Raw genomic sequence first — 26,974 nt, forward strand, 5'->3', positions numbered from 1 at the left:
CTAATTCTAATTAATGTCGTTGTTTTCTGACCAGTTATTTAAATGGACAGAGGCGGATCATTGTACATCAAAGCGGAAGAGCCTAAGCTGAACATATATGACCTGTGCTGTGGGAGTTTTGGAGACGTGTTGGTGTGTGTGTGTGTGTGTGTGTGTGTGTGTGTGTGTCCGCGCCTCCGTCACTTAAAGCCTCCAAATTGGCTTTTGCGCGCTCTGTGATGTTTATGGACTAGTGTCTGTGCTGGAAGAACATCTGGGGTCTTGGCTGCGGAAACAACCTTTTAAAACCAATAAAGTCCAAACTTTGAATCCTGGAATAGTTTTCTCTTCGTGTCTGACTTGACGTTTGTTTGGTGAAAATAAACCTGAACGCTGGAAACTCTGACGCAGATACAGTGAAAATGGAAAATACCCGATGACCAGTCTGTAACAGATGAGCTGCAGTTTAGCTGCTCTATGAAAACACTGTCAAAACTCCTAGCCTGTGAATCCAGATGTTCACATGAAGACTGGCACCAATTTTCTAGCAGAGAATATGACCGAGGACGCAGCCACATCTGTAATTTGAACCATTTGATTTCTTCTTTTCCAGCCGATCATTCAGACACATCAGGTGTATAATTGTTGCTGAGCCATGAAAACAGAATCCGCTGGTCCAGTATAATATGAGGAGGAAGTGTGAGTGAGGACCAGTCAGATCTGTAACTATATGGAGCTGATCTCAGCTCTGGGCTGACTGGATCCAACTTTAATCCCAGATGTGTCTGGAAACACACACGCGACAAAATGGAGGTCAAGGATTCCACGGTTGCTATGGTTTGTCTCCAGGTGCGTCATTTTGATAAGAACATCATTTACACAAAAACAAAAGCTCAGACGGTCAAGAAAAGTTTTCACCACTTTCACTCGACGATTTCTGCCAAACTCCCTCTTGTCCTGAGGACTTCTTCCGTCCTGACAAGGACTAAACCCTCCCAGAAAGTGACCAAAGCGACACAACTGACTTCCATCATGGAAAACGTGAGACTGAAGCCTTTGAAAGTCTGAGGTGTTTTCTGTGTTTTACCGTGGACACTGGGAGAACAGCCCCAGTGTTCACTGATATAAACCATCAACAGGCCCAGAAACAGACTGACGAGCCAAACACGCATAAAAGCATAAACTCTGTTTTTAGATCTGTGATCAAATGGTTTCTGTCAGCAGCAGTCATACATAGTGTATAGACCTACAACATATTGGGATTGTACGTGTGGTAATAAGTACAACAGTGAAGTACTTGAAGTTAGTAGTCTCTATCATTCTCAGCAGGTATTTGAGATTAGATTTCCATACAGTATATGGCAACACAGTGGGAATAAGCAACACAACATAACAACAGGGGACCGGTCGAGGCAGATGGCCGCCCAAACTGAGCCCGGTTCTGCTGGAGGTTTTTTTCTTCCGTTAAAGGGAGTTTTTTCCTCTCCACTGTCGCCAAGTGCTTGCTCATAAGGGAATTGTTGGGTTTTTAGTTTTAGTTTTTGTAAAGTGCCTTGAGATGATTTGTATTGTGATTTGGCGCTATACAAATAAAATTGAATTGAATTGAATTGAATGATAAAGGTCCTAAGGTGGTCCTGCTTTATTACCTGACCATGAGGACCAGTCCTGAGGAGGCTCCTGTGTCCACATCTCCTTTAATTATCCTCTTGTCTACCCCGCCCCCTTTTTTGCAAATGGCCGAAAAACACATAGCTAAATTAAACTAGCTGTTGTTCTTACATTTTAAGAGTTATTTTGACGGCCTTGGTGCCGATTGAAGCAAAAGCGTCCCAGTTTTCTATCGGCGCGCTGTAGAATGTGAAACATGACTCCCCTCCCCCTCTAGCGTCGAGCGCTGCCTGCCCAGTGTTGTCAACGCTACATTTACAGTAAGGAGGGGCTGCGTTAAAGCCCACTGTTGCGTCATCTGGCACGACATGCAATATGTTGATTTTTAGGCCTCATCATTGGCTACAAGATGCGTCTGTCACCATTTACGACCAATTTGACTGGCTAATTCTCCTGTCAATCGAAGTTAGAATATGCCCCCTGACTGGGATTTGCTCTGAGGGTGTGAATTCTATTGGTTTTACCGTTAGTTACGCTGTGAAACGTAACAACACGTTTGATTGAGGCCTCATGTGATTCACAGAAGCTTGCTATGTCAAACTTTATTGAATAAACTGACAAAACAGCCGTAAAACGAAGCGGTTTACGGCTTATTATGAGGAGGACGATGGATTTATGGATTTACTGTACAATATTACGTCTCTTTGGACTAAAACATGGGTGCACTTTGTTCTATGGATTCTAACGAACAAAACGATATGCGACACTCTATTATAGAGTAAACATATGAAGTTACACGAGAGAAAGGTAAGGAACAGCGTATTGTACTGTATTTGTACTTTTGTTTAAATATTAAGAAACTGTAGTCGCTGTGATTATTCAATCCAAAATTGCTTTATGTCATTTGAATCGTGAGACTTTAAGGTTTTATTAGACATAAAATTTTTTAGGCTGTATACACATTTTCCGACGATCTTTTGAGGCATATCTGGACATACAAAAAATCGGAGCGGATCCGCTCTGGGGTAAAACTAACAGGTTAAAAACCTGCAGTTTCAGTGTTTTCTGACATGTAGTCAACTCTTACACTGATGAGTTAGTCAGGCTGCTGCTCTCCAAGAGGCCAGATAATATTTCAGCTTAGAAACACTGCAGGCTGCACTGATGACCATTTTCTCCTGTGAGATTTCAAACCATGATACTGAGGAAGACCTTCATGCTCTCGTGTTGCTGATGTCTCCCAGGTGCTGAACTCGCGGCCAAAGCGTCAATGGGCTGTTGCTGCTGTCGCTGCTGCTGCCGCTGCCTTCCGTCCCCGGAAGAGGAAGAGGACCTCAGGGGCCCGTCCTTCCAAACCTTCTGCTTCACACCCAGGGGTGCTGGACTCGCAGCCAAAGCGTCAACGGGCTGCTGCTGCTGTCGCTGCTGCCGCCGATGCTGCTCCCGTTGCTGCTGCTGCCATCCGTCCCCGGAAGAGGAAGAGGACCTCAGGGGCCCGTCCTTCCAAACCTTCTGCTTCACACCCAGAGGTGCTGGACTCGCAGCCAAAGCGTCAACGGGCTGCTGCTGCTGTCGCTGCTGCCGCCGATGCTGCTGTCGCCGATGCTGCTGTCGCCGATGCTGCTGCCGCCGATGCTGCTTCCGCCGCTGCTGCTGCCATCCGTCCCCGGAAGAGGAAGAGGACCTCAGGGGCCAGTCCTTCCAAACCTTCTGCTTCACACCCAGAGTTGCCCACCCCTCAGCCCTCCCGCCCAGCTGCTGACATTCCTCAGACCACCATCCCACCTGAGCTGCCACCGGTCTTCAACGTGGCCCCTGCTCCACTGCAGCACGACGGCCCTCTGAAGATCCACAACCGCTCAGTGGAAGAGTACCAGCAGCTCTACCATGAGGTGGTCGATGACCTGCTGAAGTAAGTTGGTGTTAAACATCAGATCACCGTCTTACAAACACACCAAAATCTATCAGGTTGTCCATGAAGAAGCATTTTAATCAGCTGGATCTTTCTGTCTCTTCTGCTCCTCACAGGTACAAGGACGGCCGGGCTCGTCCCTACAGCTTAGAGCTCGGACGTCGTATCAAGCAGAAGCTGTGGGAGCGACTGGACCGCCCCCTGATCACGACGTCAGCCGCTGCAGACGGACGTGTGGAGGTGGACGTGTCCTACGGGGTTGGAGTCTACCCTCCCCTTCATGATGTGGACACTATGGGAGAACCAAAACCCAGGAAGCCTCCGAAAAAAAGAGCAAAGAAACTCAAGTGAAGAAGTTTCTAACAGCTCAAACAGACTCTACCTGTAAATAATATTGGAGACTGAAGTCAATAGGTCACATGACTCAGCACAGACTTAGAGCAACAGACACCACTGCCAGATCACCCCCCACCTGTTCAAACCAGCTAAAGCTCCACATTCATCCTCCACCTAAAACCTTTGCCAGCCACTTTCTGCTGCCTCCAACATCCACCTGCAAACCAAACCTTCACCTTAAACCTCTGTCGACCTCCACCTACAGCCTCTGACAGAATTCTGCATTTTCTTCCTCCACCTGCAGATACAGTCAGGCACATGTAGTCTGACCAGCCACATGATGCTTCTGCCAGAAGTTGCTGCCTCCACATGCACATTCTGGCAGATTCCCAAGCCTCCAACTACAACCTCTGCCAGTAACCTGCCATTTCCACCTCCACCTGCAGGTCCTGGCAAACTCAGTCTGACCATCCACCTGAAGCCTCTGCCAGAAACCTGTAGTAGCTGCCTCCACCTACAGATTCTGGCAGAGAGCTACTGCCTAAACCTCAACTTATGTCTGCTGCAAGAAACATGCAGTTTGGACCTCCACCTGCATGTCCTGGCAAACTCAATCTGACCATCCACCTGAAGCCTCTGCCAGAAACCTGTAGTAGCTGCCTCCACCTACAGATTCTGGCAAATATCTTTATCCTGAACCTCCACCTATAGTCTCAGCCAGCAAAATCTAGACAAATATATAGACAAATGAAATTTCTGTCAGGTTCCGGAAAATCAGAGGACCAGAAATGCCACACACTAGAATGCTTGTAACGAGTTTATTTTCAAAACAACGAGGGCTGGAGGCTTGAATGGAGACCGAGGAGTATAGCATGAAGATTCCGGGGAAGTCGGCAGCTGTATGGCTGGCACCTAGGCCCACACCGGGTAAGTCCACGGGGAGTCGAGGTTGATGGAGGAAGAACCGGGCTGGGTCCGCAGAGCAATATCTGGCGGTGCAGTGTAATCTTGGTCAGGGATCCGGGTAGCGGCAGAACACAAACATAGATTCCTTGGGCATAAAAGAAAAACACCTCCAAAACAAAACTCAGGTAAACGGTGGAGGGCAAAACACTCTAATCAATTCTTCTTTAAAGTCTTTCAGGTCACAGATACATAAATCAGTTCTCTCTAAATCCTCACGCCGTTCCTCAGAAACTGAAAAAGGGGTAATACTTCACAGATCGTCTCTGACGGACTGTCACGGGAAATGTCAGGAGGAGTGGGACGGCGTGAGTCGATCCAATGCCTAGGACCGGAACGTAGCTCCCTAGTACGATCGGACGGCGAAGCTGGAGAGATGTCTCGGCGTAGTTCTTCGACTGGCGAAGCAGACAATCCCGCACTTGACTGTGGTGACCAAGGAGGATATATGCGGGGAGTCCTGAAAGAGAGACAGGTGAGAGGAGTAGGCTACTAATCACCGGAAGTCCGGAAAGCCCAGACGCACGGGGAGAATTCCAAAACAAGAGACGGCTGGGAATCTATGTTCCCAGTCGTGACAGTACCCCCCCCTTAACGGCCGACCCCCGTTGGCCCCTAGGTTGATCAGGGTGTGAACGATGGAAATCTTCAATGAGTTTAGGGTCCAGGATGCGCCCCCCAGGTACCCAAGCACGCTCCTCCGGACCATAACCCTCCCAGTCCACCAGGTATTGAATGCCCCGACCCCTGCGCCGGGACTGGAGGAGGCGACGGACCGAGTAGGCCGGCCCGCTGTCGATGAACCGGGGGGGTGGGGGGGGGCAAGGGGGGAGGCAGGAGGTTGCTGCTATGAACAGGTTTGACACGAGAGACATGAAACGTGGGGTGAATCCTCAGTGCTCTAGGCAGCTGCAGCCTAACTGCCGCCGGGTTTATTACTTTGGAAATGGGAAAAGGACCAATGAACCTAGGGGCTAACTTGGCATGTGGTACTTTCAGAGGAACCTCTCGAGCCGACAACCAAACCTTCTGTCCCTCCTTGTAGAGAGGTGCCGGCCGCCGCCTTCTGTTCGCCTGTCGGCAATAGCTGGAGCCAGAGATCAGGAGGGCCCGCCTCGCCCTCTGCCAGGCCAGGTGGCATTGGCGAAAACCTGCGGTGGCCGGTCCAGACCCCCCTCGGGGTAACGGCAAGTCGAACACAGACGGCTTTAAACCATACACAATCTGAAAGGGAGAGAGTTTAGTGGAAGAGGACGGCAGAGAGTTATGGGCGAATTCCACCCATGCCAAGTTCTTTACCCAGGACCCTGGAACCTCGGCGCAAAGGATGCGCAGACCCTTCTCCAGTTCCTGGTTCAGTCTCTCGGCCTGCCCATTAGTCTGAGGGTGATAACCGGAAGATAAACTTAGGGTAATTCCCAAAAGGCGGCAGAACTCTCTCCAAGACCTTGCGATGAATTGTGGTCCTCGATCGGACACGATCTCTTGTGGAATCCCGTGCAGGCGTACGACATGGTCAACCAGGGCCTGCGCGGTTCGGAGCGCTGAGGGCAGTCTGGGTAGAGGAACAAAGTGCACCATCTTGGAGAACCGGTCAACGATGGTTAAAATGGTAGTATTACCTAGTGATGGGGGAAGACCGGTTACAAAGTCCATGGCAATGTGGGTCCACGGACGCCGGGGAATCGGAAGAGGTTGGAGGAGTCCCGAGGATGCCTGGTTGGATGCCTTGAAACGTGCACAGGTCGAACAGGCCAGGACATACTGATGGACGTCTCCCCGTAACCCAGGCCACCAGAAGCGTTGTCGTACGACCTGGAGAGTCCGTCTTACTCCGGGATGGACGTGGAGCCGGGACGCGTGGCAGACCTCCAGTACTCTGGAACGCAGCTGGGGAGGAACAAAGAGGCAGTGAGAAGGACAACGGGCAGGAGAAGGGTTACCTGCGTTGGCCTGAGAGACCTCCTGTTCCAAGGGAAGACGTGCTGCTCCTAGTCTCGCTGAGGCCGGCAGGATGAACTCAGGTTCTACCTTCGAGTCAGACGGGGAGTGAAGGCGGGACAGAGCATCGGCCTTTGAATTCTTGGCCCCGGGGCGAAAGGACAGGGTGAAATGGAACCTGGAAAAAACCCCTGACCATCGTGCCTGGCGGGGGTTGAGGCGCTTGGCAGTCCGAAAATGCTCCAGGTTCTTATGATCGGTGAGGATAGTAAAGGGGTGCTTGGCTCCCTCCAGCCAATGCCTCCACTCCTCTAAGGCCAGTTTTACTGCTAGCAGCTCCCGGTCCCCGACATCATAATTTCTCTCAGCAGGAGACAGTTTCTTGGAGAAAAAGGCGCAGGGGTGAGCCTTAGAATGCCTGGGATCTACCTGAGAAATAACTGCCCCCACCCCCGTGTCCGAAGCGCCTACCTCCACCAGGAAGGGTAAATCAGGGTTTGGAAGGTTTAAGACTGGGGCAGAGGTGAAACGGGACTTCAGACTCGTAAAGGCCCTTTGGGCCTCGGGAGTCCAGAAGAAGGGAACCTTTACTGAGGTGAGTTGGTGCAGGGAGTGGGCTACAGAGCTATAGTTCCTAATGAATTTACGATAAAAATTGGCAAATCCTAAAAACCCTTGTAGTTGTTTGCGGGACTGGGGAACTGGCCATTCCCTGACTGCCCTCACCTTCTCAGGATCCATAGCGATACTACCCGGTTCTATAACGAAACCCAAGAAGGACGTCTTCTTGGAGTGGAACTCACATTTCTCCACCTTCACAAATAACTGATTCTGAAGGAGCCGCTGAAGCACGGCCCGGACATGGTGAATATGTTCGGTCTCAGAACGGGAGAAAATGAGGATGTCGTCGAGGTATACAAAGACGAACTTGTTAATCATATCTCCCAACACATCATTGACCAGGTTCTGAAATACCGCGGGGGCGTTGGTCAGCCCAAACGGCATAACCAGATACTCAAAATGGCCGTTAGGTGTGTTAAAGGCCGTCTTCCATTCGTCCCCCTCTCTGATTCTAACTAGGTGATAAGCATTTCGTAAATCTAACTTGGAAAAAATGCTTGCACCCTGAATGAGTTCAAAGGCGGAAGTGAGAAGAGGTAGGGGGTAGGAGTTCCTGATAGTAATGTTATTAAGGCCCCGATAGTCTATACAAGGGCGTAAACCTCCATCTCGCTTCTTTACAAAGAAAAACCCCGCCCCTGCAGGTGACCGTGAAGGACGAATTATGCCAGAGGCCAATGATTCCTGAATGTAGGTTTGCATGGCCTCTCGTTCCTGCCCCGATAAAGGGTATAACCGACCCTTTGGGGGAACTGAGTCAGGTAGCAACCGAATGGCACAGTCATAGTGGCGATGGGGTGGAAGGGAAGTGGCTCTCTCCTTATTAAAAACCTCCCGAAGATCGTGGTACACAGGGGGAACTTGGGCCAGGTCGGGCTGGTACTGATTCTTGGGGGCTGAAATGGCGGAGTTAAGGGCGGTGCGGAGGCATGTAGCATGGCAACTTGGACTCCATTCCAGAATCTCTCCTGTGGACCAATCAATCCGGGGGATTATGAGCCTGTAACCAAGGAAGACCTAGAACACTTGAGGACAAGGGGGGGTCAACGACTAGAAAGGTGACGTACTCGTGGTGATTTGCAATAGTTAAAAGAACAGGCTTAGTTCTGACCTTAACTTGATGGAGAGTCTGGTTGTTGAGGGCTTTGACCAGAAGGACCTGTTCCAGGGGCTCCGTGTCCAGCTGGAGTGCCTCTGCCACGGACCGAGAGATGAGATTGGTGTCTGAGCCGGAGTCAATGAGTATCGGAAGCTGTTTCCGATGTGGAGGAACCCCGAAAAGAGCCTTGGTAAGAGGGCGTGAGAATAGCAGTTCAGAGGATGATTGGCTCAGTAAGGACCCCACTCTCCTCACTGAGCCTGGTCTTTTACTGGACATCGGCGAATCTGATGTCCCGACCTGCCACAATAGAAACAAAGGCCCTGGACACGACGTCGGTCTCGTTCTGCCGGAGAAAGCCGGCCCCGACCAAGCTGCATCGGCTCCGGGTTTGGAGGTCGAGGCTGGTCCCTCGTAGGCTGGTAACTCGGGCGATGACTGCTGGGTAGAGGTCCGGACGAGTCCCGCTCCAACAGGCGTTCCAAGTACCGCTCCTCCAGACAAGTGGTAACATCGATCAAGCCCCTTAAATCCTTGGGACGCGGTTGGTGAGCCAGATCGTTCTTAAGTCTAGCGTTGAGTCCCAAGTAGAAATGGTCATAAAGAGCGGCCGCATTCCAGGTGCTATCCTCTGCCAGGCGTCGAAATTGAACCACGTATTCAGCTAATGGTCTATCCCCCTGTAGGAGCCTGGTGAGGTGGCTCTGGGCCCCTACCTCAGGTCGGACGGGGTCGAAGATGCTGGAGAGTTGGTCGCCGAAGTCCTTTGCTGATCTACAATAATACTCTTGTCTCCTCCATGCAGATGTTCCCCACTGGGCTGCCTCCCCCTCTAGTAGGGAGATGATATAAATGACCTTAGAGTCCTCGGTGGGGAAAGCCGAGGGTTGGAGGGAAAAAACAAAGTCACATTTCGTGAGGAAGGAGCGGCTGCGACCCACCTCCCCGCTGTATGAAGTAGGTGGAGGAAGTCGTGGTTCAGAGACGACGGAGCTCCTGACTGTGGGAGGGGAGGCCGGTAATGGAGTATCGGAGGCCTCGCGGGATGGACAGGCGAGAATCACCTGTTGGAGTTGGCCGGAGATGCGTTCCATGGACTGGGCGAGACTCAGGAATCGGGCTTCGTGAGACTGAAGGACAGTTTCGATGCTGGCGCACCATGATGACGTGGTAGGCGTGGCTTGGTCCATAGTGGCGGGATTGTACTGTCAGGTTCCGGAAAATCAGAGGACCAGAAATGCCACACACTAGAATGCTTGTAACGAGTTTATTTTCAAAACAACGAGGGCTGGAGGCTTGAATGGAGACCGAGGAGTATAGCATGAAGATTCCGGGGAAGTCGGCAGCTGTATGGCTGGCACCTAGGCCCACACCGGGTAAGTCCACGGGGAGTCGAGGTTGATGGAGGAAGAACCGGGCTGGGTCCGCAGAGCAATATCTGGCGGTGCAGTGTAATCTTGGTCAGGGATCCGGGTAGCGGCAGAACACAAACATAGATTCCTTGGGCATAAAAGAAAAACACCTCCAAAACAAAACTCAGGTAAACGGTGGAGGGCAAAACACTCTAATCAATTCTTCTTTAAAGTCTTTCAGGTCACAGATACATAAATCAGTTCTCTCTAAATCCTCACGCCGTTCCTCAGAAACTGAAAAAGGGGTAATACTTCACAGATCGTCTCTGACGGACTGTCACGGGAAATGTCAGGAGGAGTGGGACGGCGTGAGTCGATCCAATGCCTAGGACCGGAACGTAGCTCCCTAGTACGATCGGACGGCGAAGCTGGAGAGATGTCTCGGCGTAGTTCTTCGACTGGCGAAGCAGACAATCCCGCACTTGACTGTGGTGACCAAGGAGGATATATGCGGGGAGTCCTGAAAGAGAGACAGGTGAGAGGAGTAGGCTACTAATCACCGGAAGTCCGGAAAGCCCAGACGCACGGGGAGAATTCCAAAACAAGAGACGGCTGGGAATCTATGTTCCCAGTCGTGACAATTTCTATCTGATCATTCAGACAAACATGTTATTGATAATCATTTGTTCAGTTGCGTTTAGATCCGCACTGATGCAGCAGGTTGAAATGATTCATATGCGTCGCATATAGGTGCTGTGCCACGGCGCCTCTCTCAGTGCGGAGACGCACACACTGTATCAGTCCAGCTGCTGTGTGATGCTGCCAGAGTTTGACAAACACAAAGGAAAGAAAACTTCATAGAAACAGTCGCAGGAAACAAACGGACAACGCTCAGTGTGTGAAAGACAGTGTCGCTAATTCTAATTAATGTCGTTGTTTTCTGAACAGTTATTTAAATGGACAGAGGCAGATCATTGTAGATCAAAGCGGAAGAGCCTAAACTGAACATATATGACCTGTGCTGTGGGAGTTTTGGAGACGTGTTGGTGTGTGTGTGTGTGTGTGTGTGTGTGTGTGTGTCCGCGCCTCCGTCACTTAAAGCCTCCAAATTGGCTTTTGCGCGCTCTGTGATGTTTATGGACCAGTGTCTGTGCTGGAAGAACATCTGGGGTCTTGTCTGCGGAAACAACCTTTTAAAACCAATAAAGTCCAAACTTTGAATCCTGGACTAGTTTTCTCTTCGTGTCTGACGTGACGTTTGTTTGGTGAAAATAAACCTGAAAGCTGGAAACTCTGACGCAGATACAGTGAAAATGGAAAATACCCGATGACCAGTCTGTAACAGATGAGCTGCAGTTTAGCTGCTCTATGAAAACACTGTCAAAACTCCTAGCCTGTGAATCCAGATGTTCACATGAAGACTGGCACCAATTTTGTAGCAGAGAATATGACCGAGGACACAGCCACATCTGTAATTTGAACCATTTGATTTCTTCTTTTCCAGCCGATCATTCAGACACATCAGGTGTATAATTGTTGCTGAGCCATGAAAACAGAATCCGCTGGTCCAGTATAATATGAGGAGGAAGTGTGAGTGAGGACCAGTCAGATCTGTAACTATATGGAGCTGATCTCAGCTCTGGGCTGACTGGATCCAACTTTAATCCCAGATGTGCCTGGAAACACACATGCGACAAAATGGAGGTCAAGGATTCCACGGTTGCTATGGTTTGTCTCCAGGTGCGTCATTTTGATAAGAACATCATTTACACAAAAACAAAAGCTCAGACGGTCAAGAAAAGTTTTCACCACTTTCACTCGACGATTTCTGCCAAACTCCCTCTTGTCCTGAGGACTTCTTCCGTCCTGACAAGGACTAAACCCTCCCAGAAAGTGACCAAAGCGACACAACTGACTTCCATCATGGAAAACGTGAGACTGAAGCCTTTGAAAGTCTGAGGTGTTTTCTGTGTTTTACCGTGGACACTGGGAGAACAGCCCCAGTGTTCACTGATATAAACCATCAACAGGCCCAGAAACAGACTGACGAGCCAAACACGCATAAAAGCATAAACTCTGTTTTTAGATCTGTGATCAAATGGTTTCTGTCAGCAGCAGTCATACATAGTGTATAGACCTACAACATATTGAGATTGTACGTGTGGTAATAAGTACAACAGTGAAGTACTTGAAGTTAGTAGTCTCTATCATTCTCAGCAGGTATTTGAGATTAGATTTCCATACAGTATATGGCAACACAGTGGGAATAAGCAACACAACATAACAACAGGGGACATGATAAAGGTCCTAAGGTGGTCCTGCTTTATTACCTGACCATGAGGACCAGTCCTGAGGAGGCTCCTGTGTCCACATCTCCTTTAAAAACCTGCAGTTTCAGTGTTTTCTGACATGTAGTCAACTCTTACACTGATGAGTTAGTCAGGCTGCTGCTCTCCAAGAGGCCAGATAATATTTCAGCTTAGAAACACTGCAGGCTGCACTGATGACCATTTTCTCCTGTGAGATTTCAAACCATGATACTGAGGAAGACCTTCATCCTGTCGTGTTGCTGATGTCTCCCAGGTGCTGAACTCGCGGCCAAAGCGTCAACGGGCTGTTGCTGCTGTCGCTGCTGCTGCCGCTGCCTTCCGTCCCCGGAAGAGGAAGAGGACCTCAGGGGCCCGTCCTTCCAAACCTTCTGCTTCACACCCAGAGGTGCTGGACTCGCAGCCAAAGCGTCAACGGGCTGCTGCTGCTGTCGCTGCTGCCGCCGATGCTGCTGCCTTCCGTCCCCGGAAGAGGAAGAGGACCTCAGGGGCCCGTCCTTCCAAACCTTCTGCTTCACACCCAGAGTTGCCCACCCCTCAGCCCTCCCGCCCAGCTGCTGACATTCCTCAGACCACCATCCCACCTGAGCTGCCACCGGTCTTCAACGTGGCCCCTGCTCCACTGCAGCACGACGGTCCTCTGAAGATCCACAACCGCTCAGTGGAAGAGTACCAGCAGCTCTACCATGAGGTGGTCGATGACCTGCTGAAGTAAGTTGGTGTTAAACATCAGATCACGGTCTTACAAACACACCAAAATCTATCAGGTTGTCCATGAAGAAGCATTTTAATCAGCTGGATCTTTCTGTCTCTTCTGCTCCTCACAGGTACAAGGACGGCCGGGCTCGTCCCTACAGCTTAGAGCTCGGACGTCGTATCAAGCAGAAGCTGTGGGAGCGACTGGACCGCCCCCTGATCACGACGTCAGCCGCTGCAGACGGACGTGTGGAGGTGGACGTGTCCTACGGGGTTGGAGTCTACCCTCCCCTTCATGATGTGGACACTATGGGAGAACCAAAACCCAGGAAGCCTCCGAGAAAAAGAGCAAAGAAACTCAAGTGAAGAAGTTTCTAACAGCTCAAACAGACTCTACCTGTAAATAATATTGGAGACTGAAGTCAATAGGTCACATGACTCAGCACAGACTTAGAGCAACAGACACCACTGCCAGATCACACCCCACCTGTTCAAACCAGCTAAAGCTCCACATTCATCCTCCACCTAAAACCTTTGCCAGCCACTTTCTGCTGCCTCCAACATCCACCTGCAAACCAAACCTTCACCTTAAACCTCTGTCGACCTCCACCTACAGCCTCTGACAGAATTCTGCATTTTCTTCCTCCACCTGCAGATACAGTCAGGCACATGTAGTCTGACCAGCCACATGATGCCTCTGCCAGAAGTTGCTGCCTCCACATGCACATTCTGGCAGATTCCCAAGCCTCCAACTACAACCTCTGCCAGTAACCTGCCATTTCCACCTCCACCTGCAGGTCCTGGCAAACTCAGTCTGACCAAACACCTGAAGCCTCTGACAGAAACCTGTAGTAGCTGCCTCCACCTACAGATTCTGGCAGAGAGCTACTGCCTAAACCTCAACTTATGTCTCCTGCAAGAAACATGCAGTTTGGACCGCCACCTGCATGTTCTGGCAAACTCAATCTGACCATCCACCTGAAGCCTCTGGCAGAAACCTGTAGTAGCTGCCTCCACCTACAGATTCTGGCAGAGAGCTACGGCCTAAACCTCAACTTATGTCTCCTGCAAGAAACATGCAGTTTGGACCGCCACCTGCATGTTCTGGCAAACTCAATCTGACCATCCACCTGATGCCTCTGCCAGAAGCCCGTAGTAGCTGCCTCCACCTACAGATTTTGGCAGAGAGCTACTGCCTAAACCTCAACTTATGTCTCCTGCAAGAAACATGCAGTTTGGACCTCCACCTCCGGATTCTAACAAACTCTACTAACCTGAGATTACACCTACATACACTGCCAGAAACTTGTAGTTGCTGCCTCCACCTACAGATTCTGGCAAATATCTGTATCCTGAACCTCCACCTATAGTCTCAGCCAGCAAAATCCAGCCTCATCCTCCACCTGCCCTTTCAGGCAGATAGCTGAAAAACATTCATCAGCTCCAGAAGTAGCCTCCACCTTCTGCTCCTGCCAGACATATTATGCCTCAGCCTCCACCTACAGCTCCCACCAGTCAGCAGTGGTCCCAGCCTTCACCTGCTGCTGCTGCAGATACCCATCTGAAAAAGTGAAGTGTAGATAAATGGATGATTTCCTAAGAAAAAACAACAACCCAAAAAAAATTCACTCGCTTGCAGGCTAGTACAAGCCAGTGTTTAAAATGTCAGTCTGCATGGAGAATTACCGCCTGCGGCCACACCGTCCTGCCTGAGCACGTGACGGTTTGGTAAGGAAGTGGAGAGAGCTGCCTGTGTTAGCTGCGATCCCTTAGGAGATCAAACCTAGTTGTGAGAAAGCGAAAGTTAAAACAAAGTAGAGAGATAAGAGCGGAGGGGGGGGGGAGCTGCGGCTGGCGGCCCCTGGCTGTCCGAGGGGAAGCCTCCTTTTGTTCGATGTTTGATGGTGGAGATGGACGAGGCGCAAATGTGACGGAGAGTGCGGAAATGGAGGCTCGACGGAGAGGTGGTGATCGGAGCGGTGGTGATCGTGTGGCAGGAGAAACGGAGGAGGAAAGCAGCAGAGACGGAAAAGGGCGAGTGGAACGGGGAAGGGTTGTGGCAGAAAGCACGGTAAGTGCAGTGTGTGTGGAGAAAGTTTACAGCAAAGATTTGACTGTGCTGGTGGAAATTCGGGGGGAGGAGAACGTTACGCCGATGGAGCTGATGAAAAGTGCCAGAGAGCTGTGCGGGGGAATCTTGGCATGTAGATGTAAAAACACGCGACTGTATGAGATCACTATGAGCCATCCCGCGGGGAAGAAAAGATTGCTGGATGGTTTGAAAATCGGGAGCACACAAGTGGTAGCGAAGGATATCTCAAATGACGAGCTGGTGGTTTCGTTTTTGGAGTTGCCAGCGTATATCAAAGATGAGGAAATTGTGGCGAAGCTGCAAGGGTGGGGGGTATCGGTGGTGTCGCCAATCAAAAGGAGAATGTGGCCGGGGACGAGTATAGCGGACGGGACGCGCTTTATGAAGGTGCGTTTTAATGACAAAGTGCAATCACTGCCGTATTCGACGAAGTTCATGACGGCGGAGGGGGCGGAGTACTTTCGAGTGATTCACGATCGGCAAATGCAAGTGTGCAGGATGTGTATTCAGCCAGGACATATTTTGAGAGAGTGCCCGGAGTTCCTGTGCAGGAAGTGTGGGGGACAGGGGCATTACGCGAGGGAGTGCCACAGCTGGGTGAAGCGGTGTGAAATCTGCCACAACAACGAGACAAACTGCATATGTAACTACAGTGAGGAGCAGGAGGAGGAGGAAGACGAGGAGCCATTCGATGGATTACAGGATGACGAGGGAGCGGAGGAAGAGGATGAGCGGGCGGCGGAGGAGAGGACGGAGGTGGAGCAGAGGGCGGGCCCGGTGGACGCGATGGCGGGGCTGAGGCAGGAGGATTCGGGAGGACGGCAGCAGGAGGAGGACGGGCTGGGGTCCAGCCTGGATGCTATATCTCTGGGCTCATCGTGCGGTGCAGAGGTCGGCGGAGAATCCCAGGCGGGGAGAGAATGGGCGGAGCGGCCTGCAGGAACTAAGGTACTGTCCACTAACTGGGCGGGGCCGAGCGTGGCGCTGAGCCGGAGGATGGATGCGGAGATGGAAGAGGGGGGGGGGGGGGAAAGACTCGGGGATGGAGTTGGGACAGGTGAGGAAAAGAGCCACAGGGGGGGGGGAAAGGGGCAAAACAGAGAAAAGGAAGAAAGTGGGGGGGACAGAGATATGAGGGGGGGAACGCTATGGAAAATTCTTTTCTACTTTCTGTCACATAACATGGTAGTATCACTATTATCCGGGAATGCAAATGGGCTACAGAACAGGGGGAAGCTACATGGATTTATGGCGAGGTTGAGGAGTGACATGGTGTGCTTACAAGAAACCAAGTGGGATGAAGAAGGGGTGAGGGAAGTAGAAAGGAAGGGACTTTATCATGTGGTGACGGCAAGAGGGCCCAATGGCAGAGCAGATGTGGCTATAATGGTCAAGAAGAGCAGAGTGGGGGGGGTGGAATGCATACACAGGGGGGAGGAGGGGAGGGTGTTGGTGGTGGATGTGGTTTGTGACGGCCAGCGGATTAGGTTGATATCAATCCATGCTCCGAATGACGTTTCAGCCAGAAGGGATTTCTTTATGTCACTGGAGAAATGGTGCACACAGGCCACAATCATTATGGGGGATTGGAATGTGGTCATGGACAGGAGGGATGCAGGGGTTAATAATAAGTACGGGAATGATGTCAGCAGAAAGGCGGTGTGGAACCTGATGTCGGTGGGGAAGCTAGTGGACGTGTGGAGGACATTGCATCCCAACATGACTGCCTTCTCGAGAAGGCAGGTTATCCTGGGGAAAATGAAGCAGTCCCGGATTGATTTTTGTTTGGGTTCGGACGATTTCATCAGGAGGGTGGAGAGATGTGATTATGTTTTCAATGGGGGGAGTGACCACGCGGAAATGACGGTGGTGATTGGAGAGGGAAAGGGAGCACGAAACGGGGGGTTATGGCACTTCAATGTCAGCCTGTTGTTAGACCGGTTCTTTCAGGCTAGGATGGAAAAATTCTGGGGGGACGTGGGGGTGGAAATGGGTTATGTGGCGAACAAATCAGACTGGTGGGAGGGGGTCAAAGCCAGGATAAAGAAAATCTGCATAAATTACAGCAAGCAGAAGGCGTGGAGGGAAAAAAGGGAGGTTGAGATGTTGCGAAAGCGGCTAACGAGGGAGGCGGTGAAGTTGGGGGCGGACCCGGAGTATGGATGCCAGGCTTATTTAGTTTTGAAAAGTAGGCTGGACAAATATGAAGAAGGTAAATGTAAGGGGGCAATGATTAGGAGCAGGGCGAGGGACGTATTGGAGGGGGAGGGAAATAGAGGGTTTTTTCTAGGGCTAGAGAAGGTAAGGCAAGAGAAGGCCTTTTTACATCAACTTAGGGATAAGGAGGGGGTACTGCATTCAGACCCGGAGGGCATAGCGCGCACAGTGCATGGGTTTTACCAGGAGTTATTCAGGGGGGGGTCTGTCTCGCAGGTGGCGGCGGAGGAGGCGGTAGCAAGTCTCCGGGGGAAAATCAGTGAAGCAGAGAGAGAGGATTGTGACAGGGAAATAACTTTGCATGATATAGACCGAGAAATTGGAAATTTGAAAAAAAATAAGAGCCCGGGGATGGATGGGCTATCTAGTGAATTTTACCAGGCATATAGGCAGCAGCTCAGTCCCATCCTGCTGGGGGTTTTTCAGGAAATGGAGCGAACGCAGCGTCTCCCCTCATCTTTCGTACAGGGTGTTATTACGCTCATTTATAAAAACAGTGGAGAGAGAGAAAATCTTGAGCATTATCGGCCCATCAGTTTGCTAAACTCAGATTACAAGATCCTGGCAAGGGTTTTAGCGTCGCGGCTGAAGACGGTTGTTGGGGCGGTGGTGAATGAGTCACAGTCTTACAGTATTCCTGGGAGAAGCATTGTGAACAATATTTTGACAGTGCGGAGTGTTTTTGGGGAAATGACCAGAGGGGGGGGGTGTTTTCCTCAGTGTGGATTTACAAAAGGCGTTTGACAGAGTGGAGAGAGGATTTTTGCAGCAGGTGTTGCGGCAGTGTGGGTTTGGAGAGCGTTTTAGGGCATGGATCAGCCTACTTTACAGTAACGCTAGTAGCTGTGTAAAATGTAATGGCACGCTAACGGACAGCTTCCGGCTGGAAAGATCAGTCAGGCAGGGATGCCCCTTATCGCCGCTGCTGTATGCGCTGGCGGCAGAGCCCCTGTCGAGCCTGATTGAACAGGACGAGCGGGTGAGGGGGATAATGACACCACGTGGGCGGGAGATAAAAATTGTCCAGTTCGCCGATGATGTAAGTGTGATGGTGAGGGACGGCAAAAGCGTGGGGCAGGTGCTGGAGCTCCTGAAAATCTATGAGAGGGCGTCAGGAGCAAAGGTCAATGTTCAAAAATCCGAAATTCGCGGTTGTGGGGGGGTTGAGGGTGGAAGGGAGTGGGGGTTCAGGCGGACAACCGGGAATATAAGGCTGCTAGGGGTCCAGATAGGGGCGGATTACGCAGCGGCAAGGGACGCTACATGGGAGGAGGTAATAAAGAAGATGCAGAGCCGGCTAGGCAATTGGAAGAGAAGGCAGCTAACAATCAAGGGGAGGGTGGCAGTGGTAAATACGCTTGCAGCGTCGAAAGCTTTGTATGCAATGCAGGTTTATGATATGCCGGGGGCCGTCCTAAAGAAAATTCAGTCTGTCATCTCGGGCTTTCTGTGGGGGGGAAGAGGGGTGGCGGTGGCACACGCGACCTTGATAGCCAAATACGAGGAGGGTGGGCTGAAATTGATGGACCTTGAAGCTAAGAAGAAGGCATTCAGGTTGAAGCTGCTGCAGGATTTTCTGTACGGAAAGTCGGCTAGCGGGTGGAAGGATTTCTTCCGTCAGGGCATCGACTCCTGTGGGGGGAGCGGGTTATATAACCTGTGTGCAAACACTTCGGTGCAAAAGTGGCAACATCTCGAGCCGGTCCTTCGGGAAATGATGGAGGCTTGGGTTCAAGTGCGGTCCTTGGTAGGCTGCCGTGTCTCCGGTAAGGCGCAAGTATTGGAGCAACCGATATTCAATAACGCGCAGATTTTGAGAGGGGGGAGGCCGTTGCGAACAAGACTGATTGAGGGGTGGGGGGTGGGGAAGTTGGGGGACATTGTGACGGCCGAAGGGGTTTTTGATGCGCGGCACGCGACTGGGAGGATCAGACAGCGGTGGCCAGCATATAACATGTGGAGATTGACTAGCTTCTGGAAGATGTTAGAGGGGTGTGTGCCGGTGGACTGGAGGGAAATGCTGAAGGGGGGGGGGGGAGACCCGGGGGTCCCGAACTTTGTGCTAGTGAGACTGCCTGGGACGCCGGCTATGGTGGAAGCAAAAACCTCTTACTGGTATCGGTTCTTTGTGGCCCAGCGCAGTAGGAGGCCGGCGGCAGAGGCCCGCTGGGCGGCGACCTTTGGAGGGAAGGATTGCAGGAGGATTTGGGGGAATTTGCATGGTAGATTTAATGGTCGGCAGTGCTTCAGCAATGACTTTAACATACGGCACAGAAGGGTGTTTACAGGGATTGTGCTCCACCAGATTGATAACGAGAAGTTTGCCAGGGCATGTCCCAAGTGCGGGGTGGAGGATGAAACACTGGAGCACTTGCTGATGCGTTGTGGGGAAATACAAAATTTTAAAGCGGCAGTGAGGGCTCTCCTAGAAACCAGATGCGGTCTGATAGTGGAGCTAGAAGAAGACTGGGACTGGCTGTGGGTTTTTGGGCTGACGGAAAGAAAACCAAAATGCAACAACAGTTTGGTTAATTTTTTGTTGAGTGCGGCAAGGAGGGCTGTTATGTTGGCAAGGAATTATGCCTTATTTGAGAAGAAAACAGTGAACCTAGGGAAAGTCTACCAAAATATGGTAAGAACCCACCTCAATGGTTTTTTTCAGGAAGACAGGGATTGGTTTATGGGAGTGTTTGGTCAATTTTCAACCTTTTGTGGGGTGGGTGAAGACACTGAGCTGTTGTTGGATTTTGGGTTTTGAAAGGGGGGGGGCTTCTTTTTAGGGGGCTTTTTGGGGGGAAGGAATGTGAGGGTGGGGGTTTCTTTTTGGGTTATCCCATGTTGTGGGAGTTGTAGTTAAGGCGGGGGGGGTTCTACTGTATAAGGGGGGGGGATCCCACGTGCTGGGGTCCGTGTGTTTTGTAGTTGCGGCACTGAGGAGTGGATGGAAGGCTATGACTGTGCGGGCTGGGGGGAGGTTGGGGGGGATGTTCTTTTGTTGAATGTCAAGTATATTGTATGGTACTATGATTGTAATGCAGCACTGTTCTTTTGATAATAAAAAATAACAAAAAAAACCGGCGCCTGATCCCGTCCGATCTCGGAAACTAAGCAGGACCGGGCCTGGTTAGTACTTGGACGGGAGACCGCCTGGGAATACCAGGTGCTGTAGGCTTCTGTTCTTTTGAGTCCCAGCTGGAAAAAGGCGGTGGTTGCGGTGGACGGGTGGGAGACACCGCTCAGGGCTTTCACCCGGGAGACCGGGGTTCGATACCCGCCTCGAGCGGATGTGAGGAAAACTCTGCAGAGTGATTTCAAAAAAAAAAAGACACGGCAAACCAAAAGTACATTTTAATACTGGGAGACACAGCAGATACCCATCTGGAAATGTGAAGTGTGGATAAATGGATAAATTCCAAAAAAAAAAAATGTCTCACTCTCACTTTCGGGCTGCTAAAAGCCAGTGTATGTCAGTCTGCATCAATAAATACCGCATTTGTCACAAGCTGTTTGCCTACGGCCACACCGTCCTGCCGGCGCCCGATCCCGTCCGATCTCGGAAGCTAAGCAGGACCGGGCCTGGTTAGTACTTGGACGGGAGACCGCCTGGGAATACCAGGTGCTGTAGGCTTCTCTTCTTTTGAGTCCCAGCTGGAAAAAGGCGGTGGTTGCGGTGGACGGGTGGGAGACACCGCTCAGGGCTTTCACCCGGGAGACCGGGGTTCGATACCCGCCTCGAGCGGATGTGAGGAAAACTCTGCAGAGTGATTTCAAAAAAAAAAAGACACGGCAAACCAAAAGTACATTTTAATACTGGGAGACACAGCAGATACCCATCTGGAAATGTGAAGTGTGGATAAATGGATAAATTCCAAAAAAAAAAAATGTCTCACTCTCACTTTCGGGCTGCTAAAAGCCAGTGTATGTCAGTCTGCATCAATAAATACCGCATTTGTCACAAGCTGTTTGCCTACGGCCACACCGTCCTGCCGGCGCCCGATCCCGTCCGATCTCGGAAGCTAAGCAGGACCGGGCCTGATTAGTACTTGGACGGGAGACCGCCTGGGAATACCAGGTGCTGTAGGCTTCTCTTCTTTTGAGTCCCAGCTGGAAAAAGGCGGTGGTTGCGGTGGACGGGTGGGAGACACCGCTCAGGGCTTTCACCCGGGAGACCGGGGTTCGATACCCGCCTCGAGCGGATGTGAGGAAAACTCTGCAGAGTGATTTAACCCTCTGGGGTCTGAGGGGGTTTTTGGGGCCTGGACAAATTTTGACATGTCCTGACATTTGTGCTTTTTTCAGTGTTTTTTAAACATATTAATGTCTAAAGTCTGATAACACTGTAATCAGCACAAAATTGGCTACAATAATATGTGAGCAGCAAGTTTATACATTATTGTGTTTTTGAGAAAAAAGTGTTTATGCATGGTTAGTGAAAAACTACAATTTTTTACTCACTGAAATAAGACCATAAAACACAAACAGAACATTGGTTCACAAGACTTTGGAGACCAGCATGTTGTGGGCTAAAGTGTTTACTTCAGAGTGCTGTGAATGTCATCTTGTTCACACATTCACAGTAAACAATACACTGATTTAAATTTTCTAAGACACTTTTTGTCCAGAAAGGCCATATGCAAGAGGGTGTGGCTCAGGATGAATAGTCATGTGATTTACCTGAGAACACAAAAGACGCACTGAACGACCAGACAAAGCCGCGCATAATGAGCCTTTCAGTCAATGTAGATGGGACGGATTAGTGCAGCACAATACAACACAATGAGGAGCCAAACGATCCTCATTTGAGTTAAAATCAGTGTTTTTACTCTGAGGACAAGCTAAACTGTTTGTCTCTGTGAGGAGTGTAAGGAGCGCCGCTTCTTGTGCGTAACGCGCCATCATCCAAACGCGCAGAAAAAGTGAGTAAATTCTATGATGAAGTTTGATATTTTGTGTCATTTCTCGGGGGCGTGCACATATTTACCTGGTTCACCTGAGATTATTTACATGTGAACAGTGGACAGTGTACAAGGCGGGACCGCATTACTTGTAATGAGGTGAGACAGGAAAAAACGGACTTCTCCTTACATTCATACGGATTAGATAAAAAGTGATAATTTGTTTTTGACTTGAATTGTTTCACTCAAAAGAAAACATTTCAAGCTTTCTAGCCATATAATTATGATTTTTATGAGGCAAGTATTCGCTGAGATTCTGGGTGTTTTATTTACGCGTCTGTGAAGAGAAATGGCAGAGACAGAAAAGTCAGAGAGCGCACCCTGTCGGCTTTCTTTATTTAAAAAAAGCACAATGTTTTGTTGTTATTATGATGGTATACCACTAAAACTAGACCCTTTACAGATTTGAATGATATACTTCTTTTATCTGTACGATCAGAATTGACGGAGTAATTTAAGTTTGTTTCGGCCTTATCAGAAAAAGATGCGTCAAAACGCGCCGGCGCGTGCGTCGACCCCAGAGGGTTAAAAAAAAAAAAGACACGGCAAACCAAAAGTACATTTTAATACTGGGAGACACAGCAGATACCCATCTGGAAATGTGAAGTGTGGATAAATGGATAAATTCCACAAAAAAAAAAAGTCTCACTCTCACTTTCGGGCTGCTAAAAGCCAGTGTATGTCAGTCTGCATCAATAAATACCGCATTTGTCACAGCTGTTTGCCTACGGCCACACCGTCCTGCCAGCGCCCGATCCCGTCCGATGTCGGAAGCTAAGCAGGACCGGCCTGGTTTAGTACTTGGACGGGAGACCGCCTGGGAATACCAGGTGCTGTAGGCTTCTTCTTTTTAGTCCCAGCTGGAAAAAGGCGGTGGTTGGGGGGGACGGGTGGGAGACACCGCTCAGGGCTTTCACCCGGGAGACCGGGGTTCGATACCCGCCTCGAGCGGATGTGAGGAAAACTCTGCAGAGTATTTCAAAAAAAAAAAGACACGGCAAACCAAAAGTACATTTTAATACTGGGAGACACAGCAGAAACCCATCTGGAAATGTGAAGTGTGGGATAAATGGATAAATTCAAAAAAAAAAAAATGTCTCACTCTCACTTTCGGGCTGCTAAAAGCCAGTGTATGTCAGTCTGCATCAATAAATACCGCATCTGTCACAGGCTGTTTGCCTACGGCCACACCGTCCTGCCAGCGCCCGATCCCGTCCGATCTCGGAAGCTAAGCAGGACCGGGCCTGGTTAGTACTTGGACGGGAGACCGCCTGGGAATACCAGGTGCTGTAGGCTTCCCTTCTTTTGTGTCCCAGCTGGAAAAAGGCGGTGGTCGGGGTGGACGGGTGGGAGACAACGCTCAGGGCTTTCACCCGGGAGACCGGGGTTCGATACCCGCCTCGAGCGGATGTGAGGAAAACTGCAGAGAAATTTAAAAAAAAAAAAAGACACGGCAAACCAAAAGTACGTTTTAATACTGGGAGACACAGCAGATACCCATCTGGAAATGTGAAGTGTGGATAAATGGATAAATTCCAAAAAAAAAAAAAGTCTCACTCTCACTTTCGGGCTGGTACAAGCCAGTGTATGTCAGCCTGCATCAATAAATACCGCATCTGTCACAAGCTGTTTCCCCACGGCCACACCGTCCTGCCAGCGCCCGATCCCGTCCGATCTCGGAAGCTAAGCAGGGACCGGGCCTGGTTAGTACTTGGACGGGAGACCGCCTGGGAATTCCAGGTGCTGTAGGCTTCCCTTCTTTTGTGTCCGAGCTGGAAAAAGGCGGTGGTCGGGGTGGACGGGCGGGAGACCGGGGTTCGATACCCGCCTTGAGCGGATGTGAGGAAAACTCTGCAGAGAAATTTAAAAAAAAAAAAAAGACACGGCAAACCAAAAGTACGTTTTAATACTGGGAGACACAGCAGATACCCATCTGGAAATGTGAAGTGTGGATAAATGGATAAATTCCAAAAAAAAAAAAATGTCTCACTCTCACTTTCGGGCTGGTACAAGCCAGTGTATGTCAGTCTGCATCAATAAATACCGCATCTGTCACAAGCTGTTTGCCTACGGCCACACCGTCCTGCCTGCGTAAGCGTGTGACGTGTTCGGTGCGGAAGTGAAAGTGCGCTGTTTGTTGTGAAGCAGCTTTAGGAGTTCGTGGTGTTTTTTTTTTGAGAAGGATAAAACAAAGAGGCGTAAGCGAAGCAGCGAGGGAGGAGCGGAGTGGGGGGCTGCGGATCGCAGTCCCGGCCCAGGTTTCGGGGGGGGGCCCTCAGATGTTTGGTGGCGTGGTCGGCGCGGCCCGCCATGTGAGGGAGACGGAGAGGATGGAGGACCGACAGGCGTGGGGAGAGAGGAGTGGAGAAGGACGGCGGACGGGAAACAGTGAGGACGGCGGGAGACGAGAGGGGGACAGGATCGGAGGACCAGAGCGGAGCGAAGCGGAGTGTGGGACGAACGAAGCAGTGGTGGAGAAAGTGTACAGTAAGGAGCTAACGGTGGCAGTGGATATTCAAGGGGAGGAGGTTGTGACGCCGTTGGAGCTTATGAAGAGTGTTCGGGAGCTCTGTGGGGGAATCCTGGCGTGTCGGTGCAAAAACGTGAGGTCGTATGAGATAACAATGAGCCATCCGGTCGGGAAGAGAAGGCTTTTGGACGGCTTAAAGATTGGAAATACGCAAGTTTTGGCGAAGGAAATCACGAATGACGAGCTGGTAGTTTCCTTCTTGGAGCTCCCGGCGTATATCAAGGACGAAGAGATAGTGGCAAAATTGCATGGATGGGGTGTGGCTGCTACTTCGCCGATCAAGAGGAGGATGTGGCCGGGGACAAGCATAGCGGACGGGACGAGGTTTATGAAGGTCCGGTTTACGGATAAGATACAGTCGCTGCCGTATTCCACCAAGTTTTCGACAGCGGCTGGCTCTGAGTATTTCAGAGTGATTCATGATCGCCAGGCGCAGGTGTGTAGGCTGTGCATACAGCCGGGACATATTTTCCGTGAGTGCCCGGACTTCTTGTGCAGGAAATGTGGCCAGCAGGGTCACTACGCGAGGGAATGTCAAAGTCGACTGCGACGGTGTGAGATCTGCCACAACAAGGAGGAGAACTGTATATGCAACTACAGCGACGGGCAGGAGGAGGAAGAGGAGGAGAAGCTGGGCGGGGAACCGTCGGCGGGGGACCCCGAAGAGCGAGGAGAGGAGGAAAGGAGTAAGACTGAGGATGGGGAGGAGGACGAAGAGGAGGACCAATTAGTGACTATAGATCGGGAGGTGGGAATTGGCTCCAGTCTTGACACCGCATCGGTGAGCTTGTCTTATGACAGGGGGGGAGATTTTTGGGGAGGAGGGCGGGAGGTTAACGTTGGAGGAAAGACTGAGGGGGGGGGGGGGGTCGTTAAGACCGTTGGGGGAAAAAAGGGGGGGGGGGGGAGAAGTGTGGGTGTGGGAGAAGCAGGACAAATGAGGAAAAGGGCGACGGGGGGGGGGGGGGGGCAGGATGATAAGAGGAAGAAGGTGGGGACTAGGGGGAAGTGAGAGGAATGGTGGGGAAATCTCTATGTTTTATGTTACAACAGTCATGGTACTGTCTATCATTTCGCAAAATGTAAATGGTTTAAGGAGTGGGAAGAAACTGAGAGGTTTTATGGAACAACTGCGGGGTGATGTTGTTTGTTTGCAGGAAACGAGATGGGATGAGGGCATTATTGGAGAAATAGAGGGCGGGGGGAAGTATAGAGTGGTGGGAGGGGGGATGGCTCAGAAATGGGATGATGTGGTGGTTTTGGTTGATACACAGCGGGTGGGAGATGTGAGATGTGTGTATGGGGGGGGGGAGAGGGGGGAAGGGTACTAGTAGTCGAGATGGATTTTGAAGGTCAGCAGATTAGGTTGGTAGTGATACATGCGCCAAATGATGCTTCGGTTAGGAGGGACTTTATCAGGTCGCTGCAGAAATGGTGCACGAGTGCCACAATTATAATTGGGGATTGGAATGCGGTAGTGGAGAAGGGGGATGTGGGGATCAATAATAAGTATCGGAGTGATGTCAGTAGGAAGGAAATTCTGAATTTGATGGCGGAGGAGGATTTGGTGGACATTTGGAAGGCACTGCATCCTGGCCAAAGGGTTTTCTCTAGGCGGCAGGTGATTTTGGGTGAGCTAAAGCAGGCTAGGATAGACTTTGCGCTGGTCTCGGCTAGTTTAGTCAGGGGGGTGGTGAAGTGTTGCTATAAATTCAGTGGGTGGAGTGATCACGCAGCAATACAATTGGTGATGGGGGGGGAGAGGGGTGCAAGGAATGGGGGAATGTGGCACTTTAATGCTAGTCTGTTGGAAGACAAGTATTTTAAGGCAAGGATGAGTAAGTTCTGGAGGGAGGCGGAGGTGGAAATGCTGTATGTGGGGAATGTGGGGGAGTGGTGGGAGAAACTGAAGGACAGAATTAAGAAGATTTGCATAAATTATAGCAAGCAGAGAGTATGGAGAGAGAAGAGAGAGGGTGTGAAACTGCAAGCGTTGTTGCAGAAGGAGGTGGAGCTGTTGGAAAGGACCCCTGGCTACAGCAGTGAGGTTTATTTAGAACTGAAAGGCAAGCTGGAGAGGTATGAAGGGGCGAGATGCAGGGGAGCAATGATAAGGAGTCGACTGAGACACACGCTAGAGGGGGAGAGATGCACAGGGTTTTTCTTAGGAGTAGAGAAGGTGAGGCAAGAGGGAGCCCGGTTGCGCAGTATAAGGGGTGAGGGAGGGGAGATGTGCTCTGATGTGGAGAGCATAATGAAGGCGGTGCAGGGTTTTTATCAAAAGCTTTTTAAGAAGGAGGGGGTGTGTGGGAGGGACTTGGAGGAAGCACTGGCGAGTCTCTG

The 26,974-nt window shown here is 50.7% G+C and overlaps 4 non-coding genes and 1 pseudogene across 4 annotated transcripts; all 5 read left to right on the forward strand.

The window, feature by feature from the left end:
- Nucleotides 1-20,655: 20,655 nt before the first annotated feature.
- Nucleotides 20,656-20,774, forward strand: LOC113132355 (5S ribosomal RNA). Its single transcript, XR_003295885.1, has one exon. It is a non-coding gene; the product is annotated as a 5S ribosomal RNA (ribosomal RNA).
- Nucleotides 20,775-21,111: 337 nt separating this feature from the next.
- LOC113132356 (5S ribosomal RNA) lies at nucleotides 21,112-21,230 on the forward strand. The gene has a single exon (XR_003295886.1). It is a non-coding gene; the product is annotated as a 5S ribosomal RNA (ribosomal RNA).
- Nucleotides 21,231-22,824: 1,594 nt separating this feature from the next.
- On the forward strand, nucleotides 22,825-22,943 carry LOC113132358 (5S ribosomal RNA). The gene has a single exon (XR_003295888.1). It is a non-coding gene; the product is annotated as a 5S ribosomal RNA (ribosomal RNA).
- A 335-nt stretch (nucleotides 22,944-23,278) lies between these two features.
- Nucleotides 23,279-23,397, forward strand: LOC113132353 (5S ribosomal RNA). Its single transcript, XR_003295884.1, has one exon. It is a non-coding gene; the product is annotated as a 5S ribosomal RNA (ribosomal RNA).
- A 336-nt stretch (nucleotides 23,398-23,733) lies between these two features.
- On the forward strand, nucleotides 23,734-23,853 carry LOC113132354 (uncharacterized; annotated as a pseudogene).
- Nucleotides 23,854-26,974: the final 3,121 nt, after the last annotated feature.

Source organism: Mastacembelus armatus, unplaced genomic scaffold, assembly GCF_900324485.2.
Source record: "Mastacembelus armatus unplaced genomic scaffold, fMasArm1.2, whole genome shotgun sequence".
Lineage (NCBI taxonomy): Eukaryota > Metazoa > Chordata > Actinopteri > Synbranchiformes > Mastacembelidae > Mastacembelus > Mastacembelus armatus.